The sequence below is a fragment of the Triticum dicoccoides genome, chromosome 5A (assembly GCF_002162155.2).
Source record: "Triticum dicoccoides isolate Atlit2015 ecotype Zavitan chromosome 5A, WEW_v2.0, whole genome shotgun sequence".
Taxonomy (NCBI): domain Eukaryota; kingdom Viridiplantae; phylum Streptophyta; class Magnoliopsida; order Poales; family Poaceae; genus Triticum; species Triticum dicoccoides.
In genome coordinates this window covers 699,834,245-699,846,494 of record NC_041388.1, presented here as the reverse complement: position 1 = coordinate 699,846,494, position 12,250 = coordinate 699,834,245, and the positions used below count along the sequence as shown (strand labels likewise).

General features: G+C 46.9%; 1 pseudogene; it reads right to left on the bottom strand.

The window, feature by feature from the left end:
- Nucleotides 1-2,625: 2,625 nt before the first annotated feature.
- On the bottom strand, nucleotides 2,626-11,894 carry LOC119300504 (annotated as a pseudogene).
- Nucleotides 11,895-12,250: the final 356 nt, after the last annotated feature.

Here is a 12,250-nt window from a genome sequence, read left to right as displayed (position 1 = left end):
ACACTTAACTCACACACAGTAGGACATGTTCACACACCTCTGATTCATCCCCGATGAATTAGACCTGACTCAACTCTAAGCAGTAGCAGGCATGACAAACAAGCATGAATGAGTAGGCACAACAGGGCTCAAACAACTCCTACTCATGCTAGTGGGTTTCATCTATTTACTGTGGCAATGACAGGTCATGCAAAGGATAAAGGGGTTCAGCTACCGCAGCAAGTAACAGATGAATCGGGGTTGTCCTAATGCAGTAAAAGAGAGCAGGAGCGAGAGAGTAGGATTGTATCGGAATGAACAAGGGGGTTTTGCTTGCCTGGCACTTCTGAAGATAGCATTGAGTCTTCATCAGTGTCAACGATCACATCATCGGTACACGTCTATCGAGAGGGGACAATTACCGGCAAATACAGAAAGGAACACAATCAATGCAATGCACAATATGATGCATGATCATGACATGGCAAAATGAATGTGTGTTGGGCTAATGCAACTAAAACCAGATTAAATGGAGTTGGTTTGAATACAAAATTCAAATTCAAACTCCATATGTGATTATTCAAATGCCATTTAATTGATTTGTGCTAAACAGCAGCTATAAGTTGTTCTAACATGCATGAAAATGGTACAGATGGATTCCTTGAATTTTTCTGACAATTTTTCATATATAAATTATTTAATTTGGAGTTACGGTTAATTTTCTATGATTTTTAGAAGTTTTAGGCATTTTCTGGAATTTCCTGATTATTTTTAAATCCAGAAAATCATTTAATGCGTCAGCATGACATCACCTCGACGTCAGCAGGTCAACAGGGCGCCTCCAGGTCAAACCTGACGTGTGGGGGCCACACGTCAGTGACACAGGGTTGTTTAACCCACTGACAGGTGGGGCCGGGTCAAAGGCCACGTCAGCACGGTCAACTCCGACGTGTGGGGTCGGTCAAAGTGTGACGGGGCCAGGTCAAACTGACCTATGGGGCCCACAAAATTAGTACTAATCTAAACAGAGAGGTTAAACTAATTAATTAGGCACGGGGCCCACTTGGCAGTGGCTCTAGTGGGTGATTAGCGAGGTGTTTACGCCCTAATTAAGTGGCCACGTCGGCGAGTGACGCCGGCGACCACGGCGACGGCGGATCCTCGCCGGAGTAGCTCGGGTTGGCACTACAGGCTGCGGTTGGGCACCCTGAGGGCACCAGGAGGAAGCCCGTGCTCGCGCGCATCTAGGGGGAGCCCGAGAGGGCGTGGGGTGGCCGGAGTTGAGCGCGGTATCGACCCCGGCGGCGGCCGGAGCTCGGGGGTTCGCGGGACCGACGCTATGGTGCATGGGAGGAGGGGTTGGTGGGTGCTACGGGCTCCTGGGAGTGCTCTGAGTACGTCTGCGTGCTCGGTTTGGACGGAGGTGAACCAAAACGACGACGGCGACAAGTCCGGCGCCGGTGAGGTCTCGGTCTCGACGGAACTATGGCCTAGGGCTCGCAAACACGAGGGGAGAGAGAGGGGTTCTGCACAGAGGCTCACCGCGGAGCTGTAGGGAGGGTCAGTGGGCTCGGGGGCGCGCCGGAGTGGCCGAATTCGACGGAGAACGGCGCCGGGCCGGAGCTTGGGGATGATGACGATGGCGGCTGCTCGGGGCCCTTCCGGTCACGTGGCTCGGTGAGGGGGTTGGCGACGAGGTGCAGGAGCTCGGGAGCACGTCGGAGAGGGGAGGGGGTGGCCGTAGTCATGGCTACGGCGAGCGGCGCTCCCAGGTGCGTTCGGGGATCACAGGAATAGAGGGAAAGAGAGAGCCAGGGGAGGGGGAGCGGTCCAGAGGGAGTGAGAAGGGCCAGGGGCTGCGTGGCGTTGCGGACGGAGTCCAGGGCGACGAGAGGAAGCAGGAGGTGGCCGAGGCAGCGTCGGCGCTCGCCACCGAGCTGCTTCGGTGCGAGGGGAGGAAGAAGACAAGGGGGAGGAGGTGGCTGGGCCTGCGCAGGTGGGCTGCACAGTGTTGGGCTGTGGGTGGCTGCTAGGTAAGGTCCAGGTAATTTCTGTGTTATATTTTTCTATTCTGTTTTGTTTTTATTTAATTCTTTTGCCACTGTTTTGAATTTAAAAATAATTCAAACAATGCCAAAAACTCCACTGAGTATTTTATATTGCTAGATGGACTTTTCCAAAAGCTTATAAAATATTTCAGGGATATTTGAAATTATATTCTAATTATATGAATATAATTCAAATTCAAATAGCTAATGATTTAAATTTAAAGTCCCAAAAATAAATCCTTAAAAATGTTCAATATTTTGGTTGGGACCAGAACCCTTACCAAAAATTATCAAACATTTAAGAGGAGCATTTTGGAGCAATGAATGAGATTTCTAGGGTTTTTGCCCCTCTTTTATTTAGGGTTTTGAGGCTTCCAATATTCCTCAATTCAAATTTCATTTGAATTTAAACATGATGCAGCAACCAAGCTAGTCCAAGGCCAGGGTAAAGCTAGGGATGTGACAAGAATCCACTAGCACGGATTGCATTTGACAACCCTAATTGTTTTTAGAGGAGTTAAGTCAACGAATATTCCAGCATAAGACATTCTAGTTTTGAAAAAGTACCATTTAACTGAAATAAAGAAAAGTTCAACTCTTAAGCCGAGGCAGAGGGGCACGTCTTGTCATCCATGAGTGATGCAATGGAGAGCTGCTCCTCTGGAATGACACAGAGTTGTGTGCCAATAGCTTGCATGGTGGTGATGGCAGCGGGTGGAGGAACGGGATCAGTTTGCCCCTGCATATCCAAAGCAACAGTACAAGTGTTTGTAGAAGCAGAGGGTGTCACGCGGGGCTTCACTTTGGACTTGCTGGGACGAGCTTCAGAGAGGGAACTGACGCGAAAGCCATCATATTTGTTGGAGCAGTTACTACGCCAAAGGCTGGTAGTGTCAACTGGGACCTGCATCTTCCCCTTGCGCTTCCTAGAAGCAGAACATTCAGAGATAAAAGGCTCCGAAACTACGGCAAACATGTGTTGCGACATACCTTCACGAATACCAGTATCTCGAGTCACAAGATCAGTCAGAGATGACTCGGTTATTGTGAATATGGTTAGTTCATAATCTTTGCTGAAAAATTGAATGCTGGCTTTACATATTTGCAACAACAAGATCAAACAGAGCTTGTAAAAGTTTCTCTTTATCACTTTCAGTTTGTCAACTAAATTGCGTGAGGACAAGCAATGGGTTAAGCTTTGGGTGCTGATACGTCTCCATCGTATCTACTTTTCCAAACTCTTTTGTCCTTGTTTTGGACTCTAATTTGCATGATTTGAACGGAACTAATCTGGAGTGATGTTGTTTTCAGTAGAATTGCCTTGGTGTTATTTTTGTCCAGAAATAAAAGTTCTTAGAATTACATAAAACTTCATAGAGAATATTTTTGGAATATATAAAAAATATTGGCGAAAGAATCAACAGAAGGGGACCCACCGGCTGTCCACAAGGGTGGAGCCCTCCCCCCCCCCCACTAGGGCGCGCCCCCTACCTTGTGGGTCCCATGAAGCTCCATCGACCTCAACTCCAACTCTATATATTCATGTTTAGGGAGAAAAAAAATCAGAGAGAAGGATTCATCGCGTTTTATGATACGGAGCCGCCGTCACCCCATGTTCTTCATCGGGAGGCCAGATCTGGAGTCCGTTTAGGGCTCCGGAGAGGGGAAATCATCGCCATCATCATCACAAACCTTCCTCCATCACCAATTTCATGATACTCGCCGCCGTGCGTGAGTAATCCCATCGTAGGCTTGCTGGACGGTGATGGGTTGGATGAGATTTACCATGTAATCGGGTCAATTTTGTTAGGGTTTGATCCCTAGTGTCCACTATGTTCTAAGATTGATGTTGCTATGACTTTGTTATGCTTAATGCTTGTCACTAGGGCCCGAGTACCATGATTTCAGATCTAAACCTATTATGTTTTCATGAATATATTTGTGTTCTTGATCCTATCTTGCAAGTTATAGTCACCTACTACGCGTTACGATCCGGCAACCCCGGAGTGACAATAGTCGGGACACTTCCCGGTGATGACCGTAGTTTGAGGAGATCATGTATTCACTACGTGCTAATGCTTTGTCCGGTTCTCTATTAAAATGAGGCCTTAATATACCTTAGTTTCCAATAGGACCCCGCTACCACGGGAGGGTAGGACAAAAGATGTCATGCAAGTTCTTTTCTATAAGCACCTATGATTATATTCGGAATACATGCCTACATTATATTGATGAATTGGAACTAGTTATGTGTCACCCTATGTTATATCTGTTGCATGATGAATGTCATCCGACATAATTATTCATCATTGATCTATTGCCTACGAGCTCGTTTCATATTGATCTTTGCTAAGTTACTTCTCCATTGCCACTGTTACGATTGCTACAAAACTGCTACTGTTACTTTTGCCATCATTACCGTTACTTCCATACTACTTTGCTACTAAATACTTTGCTGCAAATATTAAGTCTTTCAGATGTGGTTCAATTGACAACTCAGCTGCTAATACTTGAGAATATTCTTTGGCTTCCCTTGTGTCGAATCAATAAATTTGGGTTGAATACTCTACCCTTGAAAATTGTTGCGATCCCCTATACTTGTGGGTTATCATCCAACGACCGTGCACATGGCATGGCTGAATGGACATCAACATGGTGGACCTTCTCGAGCGTGTCGCCATCATTGATGTCGAAGGCGATGGCGCTACAACATCGGCTCGCTTCGAAAAGTAGGCGTAGAAGTGCATGTCGACATGATCGATCAATCTGGGAGGCTAGCTCTAGGTTCGTGCAAATTTCCTGTCAAATCTCCCCTGGAAATATGGATCACATCCGAGCAGAGAGGAGAAGAAAACGTAATGGCTTCATACTACTGATATTTTCTAGTAGTACTCTCTCCGTTTCTTTTTAATCTGCATATAAGATTTGGTCAAAGTCAAATTTTGTAAAGTTTGACCAACTTTGTTGGAAAAAATATCAATATCTACAATACCAAAGCTATATGGTATGAAAATTAATTTCATGATGCATCTAACAATATTGATTTCATATTGTGAATCTTGGTATTTTTTTCTATGAACTTCGTCAAAGTTGACAAAGTTTGACTTTGACCAGATCTTATATGTAGACTAAAACAAAACGAATGGAATATTAGTTAGTCCATTGAATGACTGGAAATGAACGGCTCATATTGTTTAGATGCACTGTAAAAGAACTCCGGATAATATTACACATTAGAATTACAAACGTAGTACATATTACAAGCATAATTACAATCCTGGCGGTGACAGAGCGCATCCAGTGTAGAATAGAAATGAGCAGTTATTTATATGAAGACATTAGTGTCACAAGGACAAGACAGGACCAATGGTTTTCTAGCACCCCTTAAGGTTTTCGAGGCTCATGTACATGGCTTTCCCCGGCTCCGTATTTACGATGTGTAAAGCACATAGGTTCTTTCGGCTGCGCGAGCTCAATGCCTTTGTTATCCAGGCTTGCTACCACCCAAGACATGAGAGGGCGAGCGTCCGGGTCATCCTGCACCGACAAGAGTCCGACATGGATGCATAGTAGCGCTTCAGCGAGAGAGCAATCCTCGATGATAGATGACTCGATTAGATCCATCAATTTCCCATCCTTCCTTAAGCTCCACGCCTGCATCAAACCAATCATGTCATTAATTAAGTCCACGACATAGTACCACCTTCATATCAGTTGAACAAATTCTAATCACTGAATAAAGTTTTTTAGAAAAGGAGGATAACCCGCAGCCTCTGTATCGAAAGATGCACACAACCATAATCACTAGATAAAGTAAAATACACTCACATAATTTATAAGGTTATGAGTGCATGCACATGAGCTCTTTGGGGTTGTGGTGCCGGTCTTCATGCCACTCACAATCTTTAGAATTAATACCCCAAAGCTGTAAACATCGGATTTGACGGAGATTATGCCTTCCATTGCGTATTCAGGTGACATGTATCCGCTGGTTTGACAATTAACCATGGTAAATTGAAACTTATCATCCAATTGAAGCACAAAAGTTAAGAGATCCCATAAATGAAATTCCACACTACTCACAATGTTCCAACAACTTGATTGGTACGTTGTTCGTGTTCATTCACACCAAAGACCCTAGCTGTACCAAAATCAGATATTTTCGGGTTCATCTCAGCATCCAACAATATGTTGCCTGCTTTGAGATCTCTATGAATCATAACCAATCTGGAATCTTGGTGGAGATAAAGAAGTCCCCTAGCTACTCCAATGATTATCTTAAATCTTGTTGGCCAATTGAGTAGTGATTTTCTTGTATCATCTATCAGGGATAAAGTTAGACGAATCATCTTGTCAGTGATGTTTGACCGAAAATAGAGATTTTGCAACAGGTGAGTAGAGAACGTACTGAAAATGAAGTAATCCAAACTTCGGTTAGGTAGGTATTCATAAATCAAAAGCTTTTCGTCTTCATAAATACTGCAGCCCATAAGTTTGACCAAGTTTCTATGCTGCAACCTAGAAGTCAGAGCTATTTCATTTTTGAACTCCACAGCCCCTTGGACAGAACCAACACGAAGCCTTTTCACAGCAATTTCCTTACCATCTTCGAACGTTCCCTGAAACATGAGGTATTATTGAGTCAAGAAAGTTAGATCTTCTAATATTAATTATCTAACTGTTTCCCTTGCAAAAAAAGATCTAACTATCAGTAAAAATATTTCTTACCTTATAAACGTTGCCAAACCCTCCTTTGCCAAGAATGTTGGATTCAGAGAAATTATTTGTCGCAGCAGCAAGTGCCATGAAGTTCAAAATGGGAAACTCTGTGTAACTATCAGCAACCTCATTATAATTTTCTGTATCTCGTCGCATCATCCTTTCCCGGACAACCATGCTTCCTTGATTGCCTGTCAGGACTGTGTGCACCATCTCTTCAGTTTCTTGGGACTGGAGATAAGATTAAATTATAACTAAAGAAAAAGTTTCATACCTCTAGAGCCATAGATCCAAACAGGCACCACGCATATGAGTATCAGAAAACTTGAAACAACTGGTAATACAATTTCTAGGATTTTGATCTTTCTCATGTTGCCTGCACAACAAATAATATAAGGAGAATCACCAAAGTTTGTTAGTGCTAATCACCACATTCATAGTGGACTCCTTTCTGGAATTTCACTCTTTAGAGGAAAAGAATATATATATATATATATATATATATATATATATATATATATATATATATATAGGGAAATTCATCCTACCACCCGGTGGTAGTTACCCCACATGTTTCATATACTAGCATATGGTACTATATATACTATTTTATTATTTTTAATATGTTCATATATTATATCTAAGATATTTCAAAACAAGTTACATGAAAAAATTGCATATGAGCCCATAGTTTTTGTTCTATTTGTGAAATATATACATATTTGTACGTAAAAAAGAACATGCTCAAAAAAGGGTACATACTACCTAAAAATTTGTATATATACTACCTAATCATTGTTATATACTACATACTACATGTACATACTCTCGGTTTAGACAGATACTACATACAACATACAAAACACAAGTGGTGGTAACTACCACTGCTTGTAGAAAACATTTGTATATATATAGGACAAATGTTTCCTACAAGCAGTGGTAGTTACCACCACTTGCGTTTTGTATGTTATATGTAGTATCTGTCGGAACCGAGAGTATGTACGTGTCGTACGTAGTATATAACAATAATTAGGTAGTATATATACTAATTTTTAGGTAGTATGTATCACTTTTTGAGTATGCTCATTTTTACGTACAAATATGTACGTATTTTACAAATATAACAAAAACTATAGGCTCATATGCAATTTTTTCATGTAACTTGCTTTGAAATATCTTAGATATAGTATATGAACATATTTAAAATAATAAAATAGTATATATAATACCACATGGTAGTATATGAGACATGTGGGGTAACTACCACCGGATGGTAGGATGGATTTTCCCTATATATATGTATATATGTATATATATGTATATATATATATATATATATATATATATATATATATATATATATATATATTCTAAGGCCTTGTTTGGTTCAGCTTTTATCGACGGATCGCAGCGGAATCTGAACCAAAGGGCGAACCCAGCAAAATCCGATTCCAGAAATCCACTCCCAAAATCTGAACCAAAAGCGAAAGTAGCCCAGAACGTGCTTTCCAAAATCTAAGGGCATCTCCAGCCGCGCCCCAGGAAGGCTTCCCCAGCCGATTTTTTCGCGTCGGCGCCAAAAAACGGCCCAGCCGCGCCACCAGGAGCCCGATTTTCGCCGGCCTAGGCCGAAAACAGCGCCGGCGGACCCAGGCCGAACCCGGCGCGCTGGGGGGCGCCCGGGGCCGCCGGGGCGAGCTGTTTTGGCGCGAAAAAGTCGCGGGCCAGCCGCGTCAGCGACACGGCGCCTCGTCTTCCCCCAACGGCCTCGGTTCCCGCGGGGAATCAATGGCAAGGCTGCCGCCGGTCAGCCTTGCCATTGATTCCTCACGGGCGGCGCGTCACGGGACGGCGCGCCGACGCCTCCCCTTCCTCGCACGCATACACACGGGTGCGGCGCGGCTATATAGCCGGTGGCCTGCACTCGCATGTGCCCACACCAACCCCGCCCCTCGCCGCCGCCCAGCCCCTCCCTCTCCCTACCTCTCCCGAGCGCCGCCGCCCAGCCCCTCCCTCTATCTCTCTACCTCTCTCGAGCCCGTCGCCATGGCGGAACGCTTCCCCGGAGATGAGGCGGTGGCCAACGGCTTCGGCCGCCGTTCGCTCCGCGAACAGGAGTCCTGGCTCCTGTTCCAGGCGAAAATCCCGGCGCCGCCGGACATGCGCGCCGGACCGACGGGGTGGAGACTCAGCGCCGGGGGAGTGCCCATTCCCCCTTTGCCCGACGCCATGGCGAAGCCGAAGTACTTCGCCGAGGAAGTCGAGGTCGTCCGCGCCTCCCTCACCGATGCCCAACTCTCCCTCCCCCAGTACGCCGCCGACAACCACGTGGCTTGGGTGGCGTATTTCGAGCGCCGCCAGTAGCAGCGCTTGGCGTCCACTAACGGCGCGCCGGTGGACGGCGGCCGGCAGAACAGCGAGGGGCGCCACCTGTGGTGGGGCGTCCCCGACCGCACACTTGAGGGCGTGCTGACGTACCTCGAGGGCGGCAACGACCCGCTGTTGGCGTACCCGGCGAGGGCGGCCGCCCCGGCGCAGCACCGACGCGCCGGGCCATGGGCGCCTAGGAGGTTCGGGTCCTCCTCCTCTTCTTCCTCCTCCCGATCTTCATCGCACTCCTCCGGCACTCCAGCCCTGCTCGGCGTCAAGGCCGAGCCCGCGGCGGAGACGCCGCTCGGCCGGCGCACTCGCAGCGCCGGCATCGTCATCAACGAGGGCGGCCGGCGCGCCTACTCGTCGGCTCCTCCTCCGCACTTCGTCAAGCCAAAAATGGAGCCGGGGCTCGCGCCGGTGAAGACGGAGCCGGGGCACGCGCCGGTGAAGAAGGAGCCGGCCGCGCCGGTGACAAAGGAGCTCGACGACGACGGCGCGGCCCTGGAATGGGCGCGCAGGGACTCCATAGCGATGGAGAAGGAGCGCCTGGAGAAGGCGAAGGAGCGCCAGTGCGCCGCCCTGCTTCGTTTTGCGGAGCGTCGACGCGGCCGCGACGAAGGCGGAGTCGTCGTCATCTACGACAGCGACGAAGACGACGACGATGCGCCGCCACCAGTCCGCCATGGCGACGCCGGGCAGGGGTCCAGCAGGGGCGCCCGTGTCAAGGAGGAGAAGGCCAACGACGACGATGGCGGCGACGGCGGCGACTTCAGCCAGTTTTTCCTTTAGATTAGTTTATGTATATGTGCTATGTAATGAAAATCCGCGAACTTCGCCGAAATGTGCCGAAATTTATCGTGTTTGGTCGAAATTTATCATGTTTGGCCGAAATTTATCGTGTTTAAGCCGAACTTCGCCGAACATCTTTTATTTTCAAACGTGCCTGGGGGCGGCCCTGGGGCTGGCGGCTGGGGACCAACTCGCCCCCAGGCCCAATTTTTGCGCCGGCTCACCCCCAGGCGGCGATTTTAGGCGCCCCCTGGGGGGCCAACGGCTGGAGATGCCCTAATTCCGCTATGGGCCAAAATCTGAAAAAGCTGTATCAGCTGGTTTGCCAAATGACCTACATATTTTTCACATCAATTTTTCCACAGCAGATTTTTCACAGCTGCTTTTAGAAATCCATGGCCGAACCAAACAGAGCCTAAGCGTGAGTATAGAATAGCTTATTCTACACCCCCTAGTAATGGTACATATAAAATCTAGTAAAACGGTGTACACAATGTAGTAATTCGGAAAATATTTTTTTATCTCACAAGTTTGTAATTTACAACATTTTTACGAAAATGTCTATATTTTACATAGTGTGTTACTATATTTTGTGTTACTAGATATATCATAAGCAATCAGAGAAAGAGAACAAGGAATTAATCATGCATACCTTGTAATCTTTTAGTCCGAACATAGAGGTTCTCACCTCCTTGAGTGTGGTTCTCCATGTCGATCAAATCTCCCATCCATACCAGGCATCTTGTGTCATCCCCATCAATATCCATGTTGCTCATCTTGGAATAAGCATATGCCACACAGGAGCAATTGCTTCTGCATTCCTCCGTGCACTCATCAAAGCTTCTGCTCGGGACATGTATGAACTTGTCAGGGACCTTCATGCCTGGAAAGACCAAGAAACCGTCTCCATGGGTGCACCTCTGCACCTCCTTCTGGCGGCATCCATGTGAGAAGCCATCGGCGATCCATCCTTCACCATCCCTCGGCTCAAAACCTTCAAGGCACTTGCAAACTGGGACAACTTCTGTATTGTCGCAGTAACCATAAAGACCACAGTAGCCGTACATATTGCACTCATGTTGAGGCTCTGCATACAGGGCTCACCATGCAGACATGTTGCTCTCCCAGATTAGTAAATTTACCTTGCCCAAGTAGTCAATCTCCATCCTGACCAGCAGGACGAAGTAGCCAATCGGCATGATGAAGGACATGTACACCTCGTCACCGGCGTGATGTAAGGCCATATAAATGGTAGACTCGTTGAATCCACCAACATAGAGGTAATTTGTCCACACCGGGCTTCGCCGGTGTGGCCTCGAGCCATTCCAGACGAAGCACTGGAGGAGGCTGCTAGGGTCTGCGCCGTAGGAGAACTCACCGGGGGATGGGTCATGTAGGCCTTTCCAGGAGACGAGGTGCTGCAGTGGAAGCGTGTTGTGGCTGAGCCTGAGGTTCATGCCGGGTAGGAGAGTGTCGGTAGGGTGGTCGAAGCTTTGCCATAGGATGGTACTATCAGTTAATGATCTAAGGATGAAGTTGCCAGTGTTGTCCAACACTGCTTCCACCGAGATGGAGTTGATGTTGATGCTGTTGTACGTTGTCCAGAAGACACGACCATTGTTATCAGACAAGACTATGTCGGAGCTGCCGGTGACGGCAAGATTTGCAGAGGAAAGGTTAGTGGTGATCGGCGCCGCACGGTTAGAAACCCATACCACCGTGCGCTCCGGGATGTCGTTGTACCATATGCCAACATAGTGATGGTTCTTAGTGGAGTTGTACGGGGAGAAGAATCCCAGGGCAAACACCCCATCTTGAGAGACGAGGACACTGCCAGGGGAGAGCGGCTTGCCAGCGACAAGCCGATTATCGGATGAGCAAATAGGCACCGAACTGAATGGCCAAGAAAGAAGCAAAAGAATAGCGTACACAGGAAGGGGAGAATACATTGGCATTCTTGGCCTTCTGCTTGCTTGCAGGATCATGGTGGAGTACAATATCTTTGAGGCGCTTGCAATGAGAATGAGTATGGGGTCACCCGACTAGGGAATATATACACAGTGTATAGAACCAATCAGAGCGCCATGCTGCCTTGGATTGGATACTTGGACCCCAGAGGAATGAAAGAGTGGTTGAGTTGTTCTAAATTTGTTCCGGAAGTTAGGCACCAGCGGTCAGGTCTGTTGAGATTGAAAAGGACATGAGGCGGAAAAAATATGTGCTTCTTAAATGGCGGCTAAGAAATCTAATACCTCACGTCTCGTCCTATGCTAGACCAGATCAACAACATGGTCATTCACTCGTACATCCAAAGTTCTAGAGCCCTTGCCCTTGCCTTTCTT